A 21,841-nucleotide genomic window follows, 5' to 3' on the forward strand; every position below is an offset into this window, starting at 1 on the left:
GTAGCAATGCAAGAAGAGCTGAATCAATTCCAAAGGAATGATGTATGGACTCTAGTGCCTAAACCTTCACACAAGAACATTATTGGAACAAAATGGGTATTCAGAAACAAGCTGAATGAACAAGGTGAAGTGGTAAGGAACAAGGCTAGATTGGTTGCACAAGGCTATAGTCAACAAGAGGGGATTGACTATACTGAAAACCTTTGCACCAGTTGCTAGACTTGAAGCTATCAGGTTACTTCTATCTTATGCTGTTAATCATGGATAACCTTATATCAAATGGATGTTAAAAGTGCCTTCTTAAATGGTTTTATTTCTGAAGATGTGTATGTTAAGCAACCTCCTGGTTTTTGAAGATGTCTCAAACCCTGAACATGTTTTTTAAACTGAAGAAATCACTGTATGGTCTGAAACAAGCTCCAAGAGCTTGGTATGACAGACTCAGTAATTTCCTTCTTGAAAAAGGTTTTGAGAAAGGAAAGGTTGACCTGCACACTCTTTAGAAAAGACAAATAAAGAAGACATCTTAATCATTCAAATTTATGTGAGTGATATTATTTTTTGGTTCAACTAATGCTGCTTTGTGCAAGAGTTTTTCTAAGATAATGCAGGATGAATTTGAAATGAGCATGATGGGGAGAGTTGAAGTTCTTTCTTGGAATTCAAATCAATCAGAAGAAGGAAGGAACTTATGTTCATCAATCAAAATACACTAAAGAACTTCTGAAGAAATTCAATCTAGATGACTGCAAGATAATGAATACTCCTATGGGCAAGTCAGATGATGAAGGAAAGGAGATCAAAAGGTCTACAGAGGTATGATTGGTTCCTTACTCTATCTGACAGCCTCTAGACCAGATATTTTATTCAGTGTTTGCTTAAGTGCAAAGATTCCAGTCAGATCCTAGAGAATCTCATCTTACAGCTGTAAAAGAGAATCTTTAGAGTATCTGAAAGGAACAACTAATCTTGGACTTCTCTATAAGAAATCTAATAGATTATGTGCTAAATGGATTCTGTGATGCTGACTATGCTGGAGATAAAATTGAAAGAAAATCCACAAGTGGCAATTGTCAATTTGTTGGTGAAAACCTTATCACCTGGGCTAGTAAGAGACAAACTACTATAGCTTTGTCTAAAGCAGAAGCAGATACATTTCAGCAGCTAAGTGTTGCACACAACTACTCTGGCTAAAATACCAGTTAGAAGATTACCAGGTAAGCAGGTAACAATATTCCTTTATATTGTGATAAATACTGCAGCCATTCATCTATCTAAAAATCCTATCCTACACTCTAGAGCCAAACATATTGAAATTAAACACCATTTTATCAGAGATTATGTTCAGAGAGGCATTATAGATATTAAGTTTGTTGATACTGAAAATCAATGGGCTGACATATTTACCTAAAGCTTTATCTGTTGAAAGATTTGATTTTATAAAGAAACATCTGAACATGTTTTCAATCTCTGAATGAAAAATTGTTTTTGGCAATTAAAGTGTAAGAGGTTATGTATATCAGAACTTATGATTCAGAACATCTGAAACACAAGCTCTGACGTACTTGACTCTGATAGAGAATTTTAAATAACTCAGAGGCTCTGAATTATTTTAGTGGGAAACGTTCAGTATTCACTGCTGAACAGTTGTCCATTAAAATAGCAGTTACCGAGTAAATTTTCTGCACGTGGTCTACGTGTGTCAGGTAGTGGGTGGTTAATGATGATTTTTTTGGTATTCAACTTTTTGTCAATTAGCGTAACTTCCCAAATTTGCTATTTTCGTGTTAACTGTACTCATTTAAATAAACTTACACAATACACTTGCACACTATTCACTTTCACAACCTACACTTTTCATATTCTCTCTAAACCTCCAACACAATTTCTTTCTCTCTCGTTAGTCTTCCAAACCTTACCCTAATCTCCAACAATGGCTGGTGCTTCGTCTTCGTCCTCATCAAAGATTCCACCGTTCATGTTTAGACATCTTCAGATTGTTGGAAATGAAATGGAATTCCCAGAATCGCAACTAACGTTACTACCTGAGAAGATGGTCGACTTTGACAGTTTGAAAGAAAATGGGTATGATGTGAAACCGTACTTCTCTGCTCAAGGATGGAACAAGTACTTCGACATGTTGAATGGTCCTATCTATCCAGATCTTTTGAAGAAATTCTGGATGAAAGCGCGAGTTTTCTCTAAGTATGAAGCTAAGCAAGAGGAACTTGCCGCAATCGAAAGAAATCCTAGTCTGAAAGGAAAAACTAGGAAGGAGATGGGTCTTTTGGAGTTCAACTGGTACACAGATTAGGTCTAACATCTGTGGTATCAATCTTACTTTTTCTCCAATACACTTCAATGCGTTGTTGGGTCTGGACAACTCTGGTTTAGTGCTGGATGATTTTGAAAAAGATACAAGATTCAGAGAAGAACTTCTGCACAGGATGTGCATTGATATGAAGTTGAAGGGCAAGGTTAAAGGTCTGACAGATGAGTGCAGGGTCTTATTCAAGATTATCTTATCAACTATCAGTCCAAGAGTTGCGTGGTACTGATACTATCTCGTGGCCTCATCGTCATCTGATTTACTTTCTTCTGACTGAAAGGAAAGTAAATCTGGGTAAATACTTTTTTGAGAGGATCTGTGAAGCCATCTTCCAAAGCAAGTCTCAGAGAAAAACAACTATTGTTTATCCTAGATTGCTTTCAGATCTTCTGTACCAAGGTCACATTGTTCAGAATCTGAAGAAGTTCTATCCAGAACTTATGGCTCAGAAGCTCTTACCAGAAGTTCTGAATGCAAGCTTCTTAACAAAGATGCACTTAATCAACACCAAGCTGGTTCAACCTAAACAAGAATTTAGAGTTAGACCTGAAGATCGTATGTATGTAGAAGGCTACCCAATTATATCTGAAGCTGATGCTGAGCATGTGATTCAGGACTACTTAGAAGTGCTTAGAAAAGAAGGTTTGGTTGTTGATAGAAGTATGGTTCCTCCAGCTCCTGTAAACATGTATAACCCTAAGAGGAAGCCAAAGAGGAAAGCTGAACAAGACAAACCAGATCTTTTGGCTCAGAAGAAGGTTAAGGTTGAGCAATCTATGGCTGAGCAAAGAACTAAGAGGAAGCATGAAGAAACTGCAACCAAGGCTGCTGAAGGAGCTTCCAAAAAGCCTATGGTTGTTGAAGTTGACAGTTCATCTGAGGAATCTGACTCTGAAGATGAAACTGAATCTGATGAGGAGACTCTTGCTGCTCGTTTGAGGAAAAGACCTGCTCCTATTTCCAAAGATAAAGGTAAGTCTTCTAAGTATGTTTTTAATGAAAATGAGATTGGATTAGGTTACACCAAACCTCTCAAAACTATCTTACCAACCTCTGATATTTCAACCTCTGATAACCCCCTATCTGAACTGGAAAAACATTTGAGCCCTGACCCTCTTAATAATCACCCTTTTTCTCATGAAACTCAACACAAATCTAGCTCACCTCCAAAACCTTCTTCACCTCAACCTGAACCTCAACCTGACATTCCACAATCTGAACCTCAACCAGATATTCCTGTCACTAAACCAACCTCTCCCACAAAACAATCCTCTCCACCTCCTGAACCAACCCCTGAACAAATTGCTCCTAAACCAACTCCTGAACATAAATCTCCTGAACCATCTCCTGAACATGTTCACCCTGAATCCACTTCTGACATCTCATCATCTGAACCAACCCCTGAACCCCAATCCTAACCCAAGTGCTGAACATGCTTCTCCTGAGCGTATTCACACTTGTGCTCCCAAGCCTTCAGAGGTAGAAGTTGTGACTATTGACAACCCTACTCCTGAAATACCTAATCTCTCTACTATTCCCAATCCTTCACCATCTTCATCCAACATTTTTAGAAATCTATCCACTCAATTTCATGAAGACTTGCTTAGATTATCTACAATAAAGGACAGGTTCTTAGTTTGTCCTTCTGATGTGGATCTCGAAGTATCAAGCATTAAGGCAAGGATTTGCAATGCTTTGGATGTTGCTGCTGCAAAGGTTAAGGCTGTAGTTGGAAGAAGAGATTTGGATGTGATAGACCTCTTAAAGAAAAGTCTGGCTAGGGCTGAATTGAAAAGGTTAACCATGTTTCATCATGATGGATTTGAACTTGCTAAGCTGGAAGAAATTGCTGCTGTTGAACACCGTCTGCATGCTTTCAAGAGTTCAGAGTCTGGAGTCATCTGGATAGACTCTCAGCTATTTCAGAGCCTTGAAGCTCAGAGATCTGAGTCTGAAAGGTTAGAAGAAGCTGCTGCAAGAGTTGCCCAGTTGGCAAATGAGGTGCACCAAGAAGATGTGCTTGCTTCTCAGAATCAAGAGGATGTGCTGATGATAGACTATCCAGAGGAAGGTGAACCCTCTGATAAAGGCAAGGCACCTTTGATTGAAGAACCAGAACCTGTGATTGAAGATCAAGCTCCTGTTATGGCAGAACAGTTGCAGATATTTCAAGAAGCCCTGAGGGAACAGCAAGAAGGTCTAGAACGTCAAAGAGCTGCTCAAGAGACATTGGAAACCAAGGTGGATGGTTTAGTTTCCAATGTGGGATCTTTAAATGAAAAATTTGACCAACTCTTAGCCTTTCTTAAGAAACCCTAGGATTCTATGCACATTTTCTTCATATTTTTATGTTTTGCTTGCTTATTTTGTCATGTTTATTTCCCTGTCTACCTTCTGAACACTTTTTCTGGTTTATCTATTTCAAGATTTTGTTTATGTTTTGATTGATTACTTATTTTTTTGTCCACTTGATATCTATATTTTCTTGATAAATAAGAACACAAGAACACAAGATGCTTTTAAAAACGAAAATTTTTATTAATGATCTGATAATGTAGAGTACATTGGTCAAAAGAAAAAGAAAAAGACAACCTAATCCTAATCAGATGGATAAAACTCAGAAGAAATCTCTGATTTCTCCTCAGCATCCTCTGATGATATTTCAATGGGATCTGGGTTTTGCTCTTGTTCTTCTTCTTCTTGTTCCTCTTCTGGAACATAGCTAGCCAAGAACTCCACATAGTCAGCATCATCTTCATCCTCTTCAGCTTCAGAGTCTGATGAGATGAGTATTATCTCAGCATCTTGTGGCTTCTTGTTGTCTTTCTTATCCTTCTCTTCGTCTTCGCGTTTCTCTTCGTTCTTCTTTCTCTTAAACTCTGCGATGCGTAAACTGAATCTTTTCATTATTCCAACTTTCTCTTGCTTCACTTGTTTCTTCTTGTTTTTATGTGAAGCAGGCATGTTACCTTGTTCCGTTTTATAAACCCTTGAGCGCGTTGGTTTTCGCTGTTGAAATTAATTCACCTTTGTAACAACCACTCTCCTTTCTTCTTTGACTGTCTTGGTTTTATAACTTTGTTTTACTTTTTGATAATGACAAAAGGGGGAGTAGTACGCATTAATTGATAAGTTCCAAAACTGAAACCACGCCTTTTATCTCGCTTTTATCTGTTATATTAAAAGTTGTTACTTTTAAGTTGTTTTACGTATTTCAAGGAGGAGACTAAGTTAGTTGAAACTGAAATAAATTTTATAAGTAAGGATAAGTTAAGAGTGCAATTTTAACTTAGCCTTATGAGACTTAGGGGGAGAGCTTGCAAACCTCTCACTCTGAAGAAAGATATGAAATTTGTTTTATTTCAAAACATCTTAATCTTATACTAAATTAAAATATCATGGATAAAACATAAAGTTCAGACTTTATGGAGTATCAATCTTAGGGGGAGCTTGCAAACCTCATAAACCTAAGAGAAACATGATAAATTAATTTAACAACAATTGTCAATTAATACTTATGTTTGTCATCATCAAAAAGGGGGAGATTGTTGGAACAAAATTGATTTAAAAATGTTTGCCCCTAAATCTATAAAGGTTTTGATGATAACAAAGTATTAATAAACAATTGGAAGGACTAAAAATTTATTTTTAAGTGCGCAGATATAAGCATCATATAAGCTCTGAGTTAAGTTCAGAGGATGTGAACTCAGAAGTTCACAAGCGCTCAGAAGATGTTGGACTTCAGAAGATTCAACATTCAGAGGATGAAGACTTCAGAACTTCTTGTCTGTCTACAAGCTTCATCAACCTCTGAAGATCTCTTTGAAAGCTGTGAAAGATTCCTTTCACCAGTCAACTCTTCTACCAATGGAGAAAAGGACCTTTCAAGCCTGATCAGTTCAGCTACCTCTGTTTTGTCTGTCCTATCTTGAGAACGTGGGTCTTCAGTTTTGTTAGCTGAATAAGGAAAGTCCACTCTGCAGTAGTCAAAGTATCTGAAACTCTTTCTTAGTTTTGGATACAACCAAACTGCATCAAGACAGACTGCTTGAAGACAAAAGGTTATCAACTCCAACGGCTCCTTTTGCAACGACTCTTTTCTAGTGGTATATATACTAGAAGGATCAGCTGCAACTATATACATATATCATACAATTATCAAGATTTGAACTTGCGCTGAACAAACTCTGAACTCTGTGATATACAAGCTCTGAACCTTTCTCAAGTGTTTTTGCACTTTAGCTAAATACTCTGTAATATTTGTATTTGCTCTCTTTAGGTTCATCTAAGAGCATTTGTATATTTTTATATACTTTACCATTACTTGAGGAAACTTAAGCTTGTGTGCTTAAGTGTGTAACTTAAACTTGTGTGTTTAAGTGTGAAGTCTTAAGCTTGTGTGCTTGAGCATAGTTGTGAAGTCTCTTGCTTGTGTGCTTGAGCAGGTGTAATCTTGTGTGATTATAGTGAACTCCCTTGGAAGTGCAAGGGGACTGGACTACTCTCGTTTTGTGAGAGGAACCAGTATAAACTGCTTGTGTGTTTTTCTCTCTCTCTCTTGTTATTATTTGTGTTATTTATCCGCTGCGAACGTAGTTGAGTTAAGAACTTGAAAAAGTTTTAACTTAGCTAAAACACAATTCAACCCCCCCCTTCTTGTGTTTTCACACCTTCATGCTTCGATCGTTCGACACACTCGTTCCCGTCACGTCCGCGGTTGTCGTCACTGATTCTGTCATCGGCACTCTCAATTGGATACGCTGCAGGACTGTTTAAGAGGAAAGTTCATGAATCTCTGATTGCTTTTCATTCAACAATCAGGTGCTACATATTATTCAAAACAGGTTGTTTCAACGTGATAACCCCCTTTGGACCTGTTTGTGTAGTTGCTCGATTGGTTCTATTTTTGTTGGAATCATAAAAATCGAATCGGATTCAGACTGATATGGTTCGAAAGGACTAGGTGCGTAGATACTTCGTGTTGACGGTAGTGGTCGTTTGTCGTGCTACTGGATTCGATGGTTTTTGGTGATTCTATGCTCGGGGTGCTCAGCTCTGTTGATTGACCATCCCTCGATCTGGCTTTCGATGTTCTGGGTTGCTTTAGACTATCAACAAGCAGTGCCGAGTCTATTTCAATATCCGTATCATTTTGATTTCGGACTGTCTAGCTTGAAAAAGCCATCATCGCTTGCTGCTTACGGCAGGGAGTAGCGGGTACGTGGATCGTTTCCGTGTTGACGGTCGGTTCATTCGCCTCGTATTTTTAAGACTTCTACTTTGTCTTTTAGGATTAACTAGAAGTTGATATGTTTTATCGTCCTACGCATTTGTGTTGACTCACTGGGTTAGGTTTATGTCCCCCCAGTTTTTGTATATATTTGTTTTTTCTTTTTTTAATATAATAAAGAGATATAGACACATGATGGGGGCAAAGTTTGCTTTATTCTCTGATGTCTAGATGCTCTTCGCCTTATAAAAAAAAAACTTTATGAAATTAAATAAATATTCCAAAAATATATGTTAAATACATAAATTTTGTTTAAGATATCTTAAACATTATATCATTATATAGTCTTCATATATCATTATATTTTTTTTTGACTAAAAATAACAACGATATTCATTCATTCCAATAATTGATAGAGTATATCAGATGCAAGTACAAATTCAACATCGCTAAAAACAAAAAGGATGAATCTACGAACAAACTCACAACATCCAAGTTAATAGCATACAACGGCAAAATACCTACAAATAACATGATAAATTTAAAGTCACCGAAATGTCCATGTTTTCGAATCTGCAATGATGATGCCCAAATCATTGATTGAATCTGCAATTGATTGAAGTTGATCTTTCAATACGGACTAAACGAACACCCCAACAAGACGGGAAATCAAACGTCGTACCAATGACGACTAACAACACAACGCCGCACTCAGACAACGATATCTCATAAGCTCTTCGGGAGTCTAGATGATATTTTATCATTAATATAAGCCTCAGATATAAATAATTCATTGTCAAATATAACTAAATCCTTCAAGGATCATCATTATCAAGTGAGCCAGTAAAATACGTTAAAACACATATTTCACATGAATTGAGTATTTCAGATGCTACTCAACTTAATTAATTTTTTGAATTCACTTCAGGTGAATATGCTTCTTGAAAATCAATGATTGACATTTATCAATATACTTGATAAACAATTCAAACTCTAAACATTTTGTTTTTATTATTTTTCTCTTGAAAACTTATTCATATCGATTTATCTCCATCTGCAGATGAAATGGACTACTGATCCAAAAACATTTCGCTTTGCAAAGCTAGTTTAATTTTGTATCAATTGCGTCTATCTTATTTAGTCAATCATTTCATTGTCTATAATCCTTAATAGACTTTGATTTATGATCCTCATTGTCATTTATCACATATATAGCGCTTTATTATGTGCAAAAATATTGTCAACGTTGACTTCATCTCGGTTCCATCGTATTCCATTCATGACATAGTTTGTCGAGATCTCTATATTTTCGTAAATTACAGGTACCTGATAAGTTCTTCTGGAACTGGAAAATTAATTATGTCAAATACTATTTTCATATCCTCACTCGGGTCATCTTTGTTTTTAGCTCCTTTTCTTATTTGAGGATTTTTATCTTTGGAACCGATTTGCTTACCATGCTTCACGCGTGGTTAGGAATCATTTGCAATATTAGATTGTCCAACAGGGACATTCATTTTTATTGGAGCATTATCAGCTGTTGATTGATTTCATAAACTTTGCAAATGAGTTATCTTTTGAACTTCTGGTTCATATTGATTTCTAAGAGGATCAAAATAACAATTATTAATTTATTTCAAAACATTTTAATTGAACTTCTAGTTCATATTTTTAGCTGCTTATTATCTCCCCCCCTAATATTGGGAAAACTAATTTACCAATTGATAATCAGCCCATAAAGCTGTAAAAAAATCTCCAATTATTGGCTCACTTTGGAGATTCATATAAAAATTATTTTCCCAATATTCTTTTACTACCCATTTAAATGCATTATATTGGAGCAATTGAAACGTACCCAACACATCCAAAAATGTTTATATGGGAAAATATGTTTATAAACTAAAATTCAAATAAATTAGGGGAGAACTTATGTATATAATAATTTGTTGGCATGATGCTATTCAATATCTCAACATACATGTTTGAATGTTCCAAACTATAACTTAGAATGGATCTTCAGGTCCATTATTAATTTTTTTTTTTGTATGAACATATTTCATAAGATGTTTGGTATAAATTTCAATTAACATATGATAATATATATAAAATGATCTCTTAAAAATAATATATATAAAATGATCTCTTAAAAATAATACTTTCTATAAAATGATCTCTTAAAAATAATATATATAAAATGATCTCTTAAAAATAATACTTTTTTGTATCAAATACTTTCTAGAATAATATATATAAAATGATCTCTTAAAAATAATCTCACAAACTTCTGGTTGTGAGTTTATAACAAACATACATGTGACCATTTGGTTGATGCATCAATTCAAATTTTAGAAATCTAATCGGTCCACATGATCGGTGTATTGATTTACAAATATCACCTTATATATATTCTAAAAAATAAGAGACGCTCGTTTTCTTAATTTATCAATTTTCTTTGCGAGCTAGTAATACACAAAAAAATATTAGATTGAATGAACTTCTGGCCATTCAATACATATCCATAGAAACTTTTCGCATCATAATAGATCAGAGATGACCCAACTGATCTTGCCAATTACAAAGTTATTATGATTTGTAAACTTCTGGTTTACAAGAACATGTGCTTCAATTGCACAAATATATATAAATATACCCCAAACTATAGGCAAATGTTGATAATATGTCTCGTAATGTATAGAGATACAAGATCTCATCCATTTCTTGTTTCAATAGGATATTCATTTATGCGAATATCCTTCAAACATAAAAAAAATTTTAAGACTTAAAAATATACAATATATTGGCAAAGCGTAACTTTATTTCTTGATATAACAATGCACTGGCTCTTCTGGAACCTTCAATAATTTTTGTACTACTAAATATAAAAGTTAATTCCTTCCAAAAAAAAAATATAAAATTTAATTTTTCATAAATAGTAATATCAATGAATATTTTCATGCTAACAATTATGTTTATGTGGATTTCAGCAGAATTATAAAACAGTAACAGTTAATTTTTTTTTTTTTTTAATAATTTAAAATCAATAAATTGATTTAAATAAGTAACAGAATAATTAAAAACCAGTTTATATTTACAAACTGTAACCGAATTATAATTATAAGTAATTAAGAAAATAACTGTATTCAAAGCTTAAGAAAACATAATCACCATAAAATAAATTCAAAGTTTAATGTATAAAAAAGCTAAATGTAACTTTTTTTCTTAGGCATATATTTCATAGGGAATAATAATCGTCTACCTCATAGTAAAATATAAAATAGATAAATAGAGATCTTACTAAGTTGTGCATCGAGAAATAAAGTCGAATTATCATGTAAAAACTTTCACATTTCAATTGATAATTATTGAAATTGTACCAATCAAAAATATGATTAACCAAATATTTTTGAAATTATTTTCATAAGTTTGCTACTTCAGGAGCATATTCAAGAGACATACATAATCGTTCTTTTAATTTTGGTCCAATTTATACTAAGATCAAATAGATCATGTGGACTTTAATCATGTTGTAAAAAAAATTAGTTCTTCAGGAACTCAACAACAAATCTCTATTCATAATGGCTAGAGAAATTCACAATTTTACAATCTTTCATGAATGGTTAAATTATTTGTTCTTCAAAAATTATACCAATAATATTCATAATATTGGTTAAGAAAATGCACATTCTTTGAGCAATCCATCAAAGATGCGCTAATATTAAAGCTTTAGCTTTTCAAGAACTATATCACAAGTGATCTTCATATAATGATCACAATAATCTTCATAATTTCTTCAAGAAAATTTTAGTCTTTGAGCAATCATTCAAAGATGCTTCAATATTAAGGTTTTCCCTTTTTCTTTTCTTGTTCTTCGGGAACTAGCTAATGTCACATATATTTTCAATAGTTTTGCTAATTTTCCCACTTTTTCCGGGGCCATGACTATTACCACGACCATAACCACAATTTGTCCATGATAATCGTGTGTTGCTACATTCACTTATGTGAATGGAATAACATCAGTGGGTCGGACTTCATTCACTTCTGGGAATGATTTTTCATTCATTTCTCATTGATACTATCATCAAATAAAATTAAGCAAATAATTAGATAAACATAATAAACACAGTCAAATAAAAAATTCCAATTATCTTTATTAATATTAATATAATGTAACATAAAATTTTATAATGCAAATTAAATAGTAACATAATGAAATTAATAATAATTATAATGTAACCTATAATAATAATTATAATGTAACATATATTAATTAGTAAGTTATTGAAAAAAAAATTGGCATATGCATAGAATAGGTAAAGTATGAAAAATAATTTGTTTATACTTTTCAATATGATACATGCAAAATTTGCGTATGATATGCATTTTTTTTAATAATTTTTTTATGTTTTGTACAATATAACAATAAATAAATAAATCCAATGAAATTTGTAGATTGCAAATTTTTTTATAAAAATCGATAAAGCTATCCCATGGATATGTATATTGAATTCTTCTCGAATTTTTAGGAAATAATTTGATTTTTCTTTTAAGTTCTTCAGGAACTATATAATATTGTTATAATGTAAGAATAATCCTTTATGCAATCCTCATAAGAATAATCCATATTCTTCGTTATATTATAATATATCTAATTATACAATCCTTCAAAGATGTATCCGTAATGAATTCTTCAGGAATTCGTGGGTAATACAAATTGATTTTAAAATTGTTTAAGAACTGTATAACGGATCAAATATATATTCAATCAGTTATTTATTCAATCCTTCAGGGATTGATGTTCATTTTACTTATATCTATGAATCTTCAGGATTCATATTTTAAAATTTCATCATACTATGAATCTTCAGGATTCATATTTTAAAATTTATCACACCATGAATCTTCAGGATTCATATTTTAAAATTTCATCATAATATGAATCTTCAGGATTCATATTTTAAAATTTTATCACACTATGAATCTTCAGGATTCATATTTCAAAAATTTCACCACGATACTTCTGGATCGAAGGTTTGTGAATCAATATAAAAAAACAAGAAGACAAAAAATTATCTGAAAGAATAGAATAAAAAAAATCATACATAAAATAAAATTGTCACTTCCCTTTGTTGCTATACCTTTCTTGAAAGGGGAGAGACTATCGTGCTGATAACGTGTTATGAACTATTCCTAGAGAATAACAAGAATAAAGAAGAAGAGATGAAGGAGAGAAAGAGAAGAGAGAATAGACTTGTATTGTTCTATTCAAGGTGTGTATTACATTGTAACAAAGAGGTCCTATTTATAGGACACAATTAGGGGACAAGAAAACCTACACAATAATGGACATTCATTACATATTATTCATAACATATATAATTTTCTTGAAATTTTGGTACCTATTTAGTAATTTTTGGACACTCGTAGCTATTTGTAATTAATTATTTGGAGTAAAAAGATGATTAAAAATATTATAATTTCGTGAAAATTTCCCAAACTTTTATGTAGGGTATTTTGAATATTTTGGAACCCTCTGGTGTATCTCACTCTCCCTGGTTTTATATAATATTAAGGATTTGAATTTATTTCACAATTGTTATTAATTAAATTCATTTAAAATTCATACCTTTCGTTGATAAACTAAACCGAGTTAAATTGGGTTAAAGGTTCTGTTAAGACGAGTAATAAGTTGATGTCTTGAGAGGAGTGAATGACTAATTGGGTTATTAAAGTTTAGTTGATGTTGTAATCGAAGTTACTAATAATTGTTGTGTATCGGTGTTGTTATAAGTCGTTGTTCGTTGATAGTAATTGTGTTGTTTGAATTGTGGTTTTGTTGAATAATGATGTTGAGCTACGTGGTTATAACGATGTTGAATTATCTATTTTAATGATCTTGGAGTTGTGCCGAAATTATGATGTCATAATTGTTATTGTTGTAGTTGATTATGAATGTTGTTTATTGATGTTATTATAATGATGATGAAGTTGTCTATCGAAGTTGTTAAATGATGTTGCCTATTGACGTTGCTTATTATAACATGACATGCATTCATTCATATGTCTAATGACGTTGTTTATTGAAGTTGTATAAATGATGTTGAAAATGACGTTGCTTAATGAAGTTGAAAATGATATTGCTTATAATGATGTTGATCCTCCATGATGTAAAACTGGAAATGACGTTGTTATTGGTACCACATGTATGTAGCGAGTCTAGGCGCATTACATGTATTTTAATTATATTGATCATTTAAATGATGTTGTTTATTTCTCTTTATTTAATTGTTAATTGATGATTATGGTTGACTGATGAATGCGCGTGGCCATCTGCTTAGGTGGTCTTGTTGTTGTTTACGATGTTGCTAGTTATTACGTTGTTTTAATTCAGTTACTTTCTTGATGTATTGTCGCTCACCTTTACATTCCCCCTTCTGGCTTGGCCCTACGGTGTGCAACCGTAGATTTTCAGGTAGGAGATGAATCATAGCTTATGTGTTCGGATAGTTGTTGCTTTATATTTATTTGGAATCGCTCTGTTAGGATGTTGTTGGGGAGAAACTTATTTAATTATGCTGCTAAATTTTTATAACAATTGGGTTATGTCATTTGATTCAGTATTTTCAATTCGGACTTTGAAACTTATATTATTTTGGTTTAATTTTTATTCTCCGCTGCATAATTTCTAATCATTTGAGGACATAGTTACGTTGGGTAAGTGTGACATCCTTATTAAATAAATGAAATTAACTTTTTCGAAAAATAAAATAAAGGGGTAAATTAAGGGTGTTACACTGTCTAAAACGGAGTACCCGTGCAACATAGAACCAAAGATACCCCGTAATTATCAAAATCACAAAATGAGAAGATACTTTTAATTATTGCTGTAATTTTTTGTAATTTTGTATTTTCTTTTGAATAAATTTTATGAGAAGATGTAACAATAATTTTTATTGGTTTTTGTTTAAGCAAGTTTTTATTGGTTATATTATGGATAAAATGAAAGATAAAACATATTTAATGCAAAAATGTCGAAATTGTTAGGCTGAACGTCGTGATCTGGGTTTGAAATCAAATCTGGGTAGGGATGACAATGAGTAGGGTATGGGTAGGGTACTATAGTACCCATCCCCATACCTGCGGATTGAAAAAATACACGTACTCATCCCCATACCCGCGTGGGTAACAACTTTTGCCCCCGTCTCCATACTCTATGGGTACCTAGGTACCCATACCCATACACGTTACCCGCACTTTTACTAAAAATAAATTGATCAATTATAAAATATCATATAATTTTAATAGAATTAATTTTTTTTTTAAGATTTTAATATTGACTAATAAAAATTATAAACAAAATTATTACTAACCTTATGTTAAAGTTCATATTTATGTTAAATATTCACATTATTTTTATATTATGTTATAAATAAACATTTTTATTAAAAATATGTAATAGTTTAGTAGAGTTGTATTGTTTTAAATTGATTTACATATATTATAATATACTAATATAAATAAAATAAATAAATATATCTTATGCGAGTATGGGGCGGGGTGGGTACTAAGGTACGTACCCGCACCCATACCCGTTCATTTTTGCGGGTTTTTACCTTACCCGTTGTGGGTACCCTCTGGGTATATGGGTCAAATTGTCATCCTTAAATCTGGGATTTCACAATTATATGTGAGTTTAATTTCAGCGGATTACCATTTCATCTAAGACAAAAATAAATAAAAAATTAGCTCACTCAAATTGGTATAAAAAAGAATTGAACCTGAGACCTTAAGGAGGAACACACTCCTAGATCCTAAGTCAATACCACCAGACCAACCCATGTGTGTTAAATTTAATGCAATTTGTATTTAATTTCAAAAGAATAAATAAAAGTAAATCTTAAAAAATGATAAAAGTTTATATTTTTTTTGCTTATCATTTGGGAAACAAAAGTTAACTTTTTTTGCTTATAAATTTGAATGGAGGGTATATAAGTTTTTATTTTCGGTCCCCTAAATACTAACATTTTTTCCTGCGATCAGGTTTAATATATTATAGAAATCTCTCTTGTAAAAATTAATTTTTTTTCTTTGTCTCGTTTTAATCCAAGCTCTCCTACTACTTTTTTGGTTATCTTGATATTGGTACGAAGTTTCCACTGCCATTAGCGATGACTAATATCCGTTGGGGAACTTGTGGGGCATACAAGGTGGGTTCTCCATTCCCAACAACTGAATTTTCTCCATACGCATGAGCAAAAAATCGAACCCCTAACTACATACTTAAAAGGACCAAGACTATTACCACTTGGACCAATTCATGGTTGGTGTGCTACTACTTTAACTTATAGCTCAAACCAATTATTTGAGTGTATATACATTTATTGTTAAAAATATACATTTATAGATTCGTCCCTGTAGCCTGCTTGAGCTCCAAATGCTTTAGCTATGGATCCGCCCCAGAGTAATGTAAATTTGATCTCAATAGGAAGAAACAAATGTTTATAGAGTGATGTGATAAAAGAGAAAGAAAGACAAAGAAATAAAAACTAGCAACAATAGGAAGAAACAAATGTTTGCTCAAGGAGAATTCATTTGAACATTCCAAAAGAAGAAGGTAACGATTTGATCTTATTTTAGAGAAGTAACTATCTTGTAGGATGTTTGAAAGAAAAAGAAAAAGGGAAGGTGGAAAGTAAGAAAAGAAAGTTGTAGGTAGAGGCTTCTGCGCTCATCATTTCAATTGAATAATACTCATATCATCATTCTGTTTTTGTGAGTTCAATGATTGTGCTAATCCAATTTTGAAATATAAGCATACTTTAGGCACTCTCGTAGTTACTTTTGAGTTTCTTTTTTTGTGTGTTGATTGGTACTCTTTTTGCCTGGAGTCTATTTGGACTCTTTTGAAATGTTATTTTATAAACACTTGTTGAAACATGCATAGTAGTCAATTAGTTTTTCAAAATATCAGTGCTTGTTGAATTTGTGGGAAAATATTTAGATGCTTGTATTTATTTATTTTGTTTTTGTGATAAGGTAAATCAGACCATAACTTCTGATTGACTGATCTTTGGCTAAGGAAATAATGGAGTTTACCCTCCAAATTTCTTACTGCTTCGTTGCGTTTTCATAATACATACGGTGACAATTGATAGTGTTACTATTTTGCCTTGTAGGATGATAAATCATCACATGAAGATAAGGTGAAGAAGCGCCAACCTAACACCAACTCTCCACTTCTTGATAATGGCAGTGAATTGTTCTCATATTTCCTTACAAGTTGCAATGCCTTCTCTGTGAACCTTTCTTTTAATATATCAGATAAGTGACTAAAAAAAACCAGTTTGGCTGACTTTACTGTATCATGTTTGATTTGACAATCATCTGATCTTTCACATGACTCTTCATTTGAGAGGTCCTGGAGATTCGTCTAGCTGCCAGTATCTGATTTTAAAACCAAATTTATTTTTTTTTTGAAAACTTGGTATCCGGCTTTAGGACCGACTAATCAAAGGGGACCAATCCCACCGCCCACTTGCGGGGGGCCCATTTAAAGCTAGAGTTTTTTTTTTCTCTGTATGGACTTAGCCCACCGAAATTGACACCGGTGGGGATTTTAAAACCAAACGTAATATATACTCACTTCTATCTTGAATACAAGCAAAAACTCAAATGTATTTTGTCAAATTCGGATCAAATACATTTGACCGTGTTTATATTTAAAATCAAAGGGAGTACTTATCTGCAGCCATTTTGGAGTTTGTCTCGGATACTAAATTGTAATCTACAATCCTGTACTCTGCAAATTTATATGGGTGCTTCTCTCTGTATGAACAAGTGTTTTTGAGCCTTCTTGAACCATTTAGATTTTAGCTGCACTAGTTTGTTTATAGACTACATTTGGTTTTTGCTATACTTTTGTTTTCCGATCTTGATAATTGAAGGGTTTTTCTTTTATATAACTTGTACTAAAAGAGTACGTTGCCTTTATTCACATTTGTCAATACGACTGCGTACTAAACTACTAATGAACTAAGGAATCCAAATTTCATCTTTATGATGAGCTGAAAAAAATATAGTTGTGACTTAATAGGGATGGCAATTTGACCCATACCCAAAGGGTACCCGCAAAAATTACCCACGACGGGTAGGGTAAAAACCCGCATTTTGGGTACGGGCACGGGTATGGGTAATTACCCGCAAAAATGAACGGGTATGGGTGCGGATACGGGTACCTTAGTACCCACCCCGCCCCATACCCGCATAATATATATTTATTTATTTTATTTATATTATTATATTATAATATATGTAAATCAATTTAAAACAATACAACTCTACTAAACTATTACATATTTTTAATAAAAATGTTTATTTATAACATAATATAAAAATAATGTGAATGTTTAACATAAATATGAACTTTAACATAAGGTTAGTAATAATTTTGTTTATAATTTTCATTAGTCAATATTAAAATCTTTGAAATTTTTTTAATTCTATTAAAATTATATGATATTTTATAATTGATCAATTTATTTTTAGTAAAAATGCGGGTAACGGGTACGGGTATGGGGACATAGGTACCCATAGGGTATGGGAACGGGGGCAAAAGTTGTTACCCACGCGGGTATGGGGATGGGTACGGGTATTTTTTCAATCCGCGGGTACGGGGATGGGTACTATAGTACCCTACCCATACCCTACCCATTGCCATCCCTATGACTTAATTACACCAAAGCCTTCCAGGAGAGATTCATCGGTTTAAACATTAATGCTCTAATTTGTTAAAAATATTGGATAACTGATGAGTAATAATGATGGATAGTTTATAGCTTACATCTAATAAGTTAATTAAAGTCGTTGGTAAATGTAAAATGATGCAAAAGAACATGATGTTATAAATTATTGCACAAAAACATAATGTTGACTTTGAAATGATATACATAATAATCTCGTTAGTGCTATTTTGAATTTTGAATTTTGAATTTCTAATATGTTTTGGAATTTTATAATACCTATAATTTAAATTTTTTTCAATTTAAAATAAAAAGATTTGACCAAAAAAAGAAGCTATTTTGTACAAAAATAGTTTAGCCAGGCGCGTGTAATCATATGATGATGGTTGGCAAGTATCACAATTTTACTTTCAAATTGTTTTAAATTAGGAAAATACTAACATGTGTCCCAATGACATATTTTAAGGTGCGTTTAATTAACTAATATCTCATTTAATTTACTTCAAAAATAGTAATAATTAACTTTATTAATTAAAAGATATAGTCTACTATATTTATTATCTATTTAAGAGAATTGGAAAGACAAAATATGATATGCTGTCAAATTTGATTTATGATCACGCGATTGGTAATACGACCATAATTATATGCATCCAATTTTTTTTTTTTGGTTTGTTAACAATCAAACTGTGCGTTTGATCTGCTAAAAAATAAGGGACTTGACAAGATAACTTCTGTTGTACTGTGTTTAATTTTAAAACTGTTTCTGGTACTTGACAAACTGAGGGTCAAAGGACAGGACAAAACTCGAAATTCTTGTCCCCCACAGAACCACGGGACAACTTTTTGTCCTCAGCATAAGTTGTCTAAAATACCAAAATAACATTTTGTTCACCAAAGATCGTACAACACAAAGTTTGTTCAATACCGTAAATGTTTGTCCTGTGTTGTTCTGTCTTGGACTGTTCTGTCCAGTATTTATATTTTACGGATCAAACGAACCCTTATAGTACTCCTGGTAATACTTGATTTATGCCAACTTGTGATTTTTGTTTTTTTTTTCTTTCCGGTGAACAAGACTGAGTATTATAGTATTATGTTGTAATGGTAACGATTGTTAGTACTATTTTAGCTTTCGAGTTGCTAATATGTTTTAGATAATACTTACTATAATTTTTTTTTCAACTTAAAAAAAAGTTTGAAAAAAAAAAGCTTTGTAGCAAAAAAAATTGACCAATCGCGTGATCATAGATCAAGTATTTGGCAAGTATCATATTTTGTCTATGCAATTTTTTTAAATTGGTAATAAATATAGTGAACCATATCTTTTAATTAATAAAGTTGATTATTGCTATTTTTAAAGTAAATTAAATAATATATTAGTTAATTAAATGCACCTTTAAATATGCCTTTAGGACACATGTTTGCAGAGCCCATAAATATATTGAAAAGTATGAGAGAAAAAAGTGGATAAAGCTGCATTAATATATCTTTTGAATAGTAAAGAGAAAAAAATTATCTATTATTAATATATTAAAATTGATTAATTACCACCAAAGTTTTTTTGTTACTTGCTGATGACACTCAATTATATGATGTTTTTCTAGTAGATTAGGGTAGTTTTAATAGCAACTGAAGCCCAAAAGCAAGCAAACCTAAAAGATAGTTAAGTTACTTGGCACATAAGTAATAAAAGTGGAAAAAACAGCAAAAAAAGGCAAAAACGTAATAAACAGCGCACACCATCGTATCTACGATGAGATCCAGCGTGATGCGATGAGAAGGCGATTTAAATTGAAGAAAATCTGAAACAAATCTTTACCATCGTACCACGATGAAAGGCGGTTGAAGAAAACAGAAAATATGGAGAAGATCTTCCATCGTACCACGATATGATCCGTCGTGGCCACGATGAGGTAGAATTACACGCCATCGTGGCCACGATGGGTGCGATGGACGCGCAGAAAAAGCCCAAACCCAGCTGAAAAACTCTAAATAGAGTATTCCTTCTTCACTATTATTCATTCCAACATATTCCAAAATATTGAGAGCTATTCAATATTCACTCTAGAATTAGGAGAACTTTAAGGAGGAGGCAAGGAGGGCTAAGGAACTCCAAGGCCAATAAGGTTTTTTTCTTTCTGTCTTTGTAATTTATTTTTCCTAGGTTAGGTGGAGTCGAGGAACTCCCTTATGAATGTTTGGTTTTGTATAATTTGGGTATAAATTCAATTGTTTCTACTTTCAAACTCTTTTATTGTCTGGTTTTATATTTATTTTAATACTGATCACATTAGAATAAAATCTAAGGAGCTAATGGATATCGGATAGGAAACGAAGCTAGTTATCCCGAACGAATGACGGTGTGCTAAGGGCAAGATGAGACCATATTAAATTTAGTATCTGAGGTCTTAGTATAGGATTAGTATGAACGATAATTTCTACCTGAGGCAGAGTTATGACTAGTTTGAGGCACACGTGACGGCTTGCGACACATTGAGCCTTAAGGGTAATGATACCAAAGTCTAAATAGGGAACAAGTGCTTTGAACCTATTTTAAATAGTCTAATCCTGATAGAGGGGAATAAGAGAATGACCACCAAGCAGGAGTAAGAGAGGGATTCGAAAACACTTAACCACCCCGCGTGGACACACACACCATTTATTTTTATAGTCATTTCCTTTCTTTAATTACTGTTATTTACTTTTACCGCACAACTATCTCTAAACAACAAAGCGAATGCAAAACTATCTAAATTCCTAAGCGAAACTAGTAATTTTGGCACAATCCCTGTGAAGAACGATAACTTATCACTTTATTACTTGGTTGCGATTCTGTGCACTTGCAGAGCCACCATCACTTGCTGCGTTGGTCAGGGAGCTGTTGGCACTTGGATTTTGTTACCGTGTTGGCGGTCGATCCCTTCATCGTTCTTAAGCCCTAATTGTTTTTGACAGAGGTCTACTTCCCATCTTTTTTTGTAACTTGGTTTCGTGCCCGTACGCGGGTTCGCTAGGTTGCACCCGTGATTAGTAGATTTTTTGTTATGGTAGTTTAGGGTTGGTCCTCTAGGTCCATTTTATATCGATGTATTCCCTTTGGGTTGTACCTGGGTCAGGTTTAATGTCCCCTCAGTCTTTGCATCTTTCTCTTTTAATTTATTGTATTTTTCTTTTGCCTAAAAAAGAAAAAAGATTACCACCAAAGTTACTAATTTATCTTTCATTGCAATTTCACTAAAAAAATATAGAAAGAATATGAGATAAATACAAAAAAAATGATATGCTTAAAAATAGAAACAAAACAGATTATAGATTGAAACAAAATAGAACAATCTATACTCATAAAGAAAAAAGAGAACAATAAACTCAATAATATATTAAAAGAAAAAAGAGAATAAAATAGCAAGTAAAAAAATTATAGAAAAAATAAGATAAATATGTATAAAATTAGGAATATAGAAATATAACCATAAATAATATTTTTCATAAAAAAACACTATTAACTACGGTATTAATAATTAATAATAATATAATAATAAT

The sequence above is a fragment of the Trifolium pratense genome, linkage group LG3 (assembly GCF_020283565.1).
Source record: "Trifolium pratense cultivar HEN17-A07 linkage group LG3, ARS_RC_1.1, whole genome shotgun sequence".
NCBI classification, from domain to species: Eukaryota; Viridiplantae; Streptophyta; class Magnoliopsida; order Fabales; family Fabaceae; genus Trifolium; species Trifolium pratense.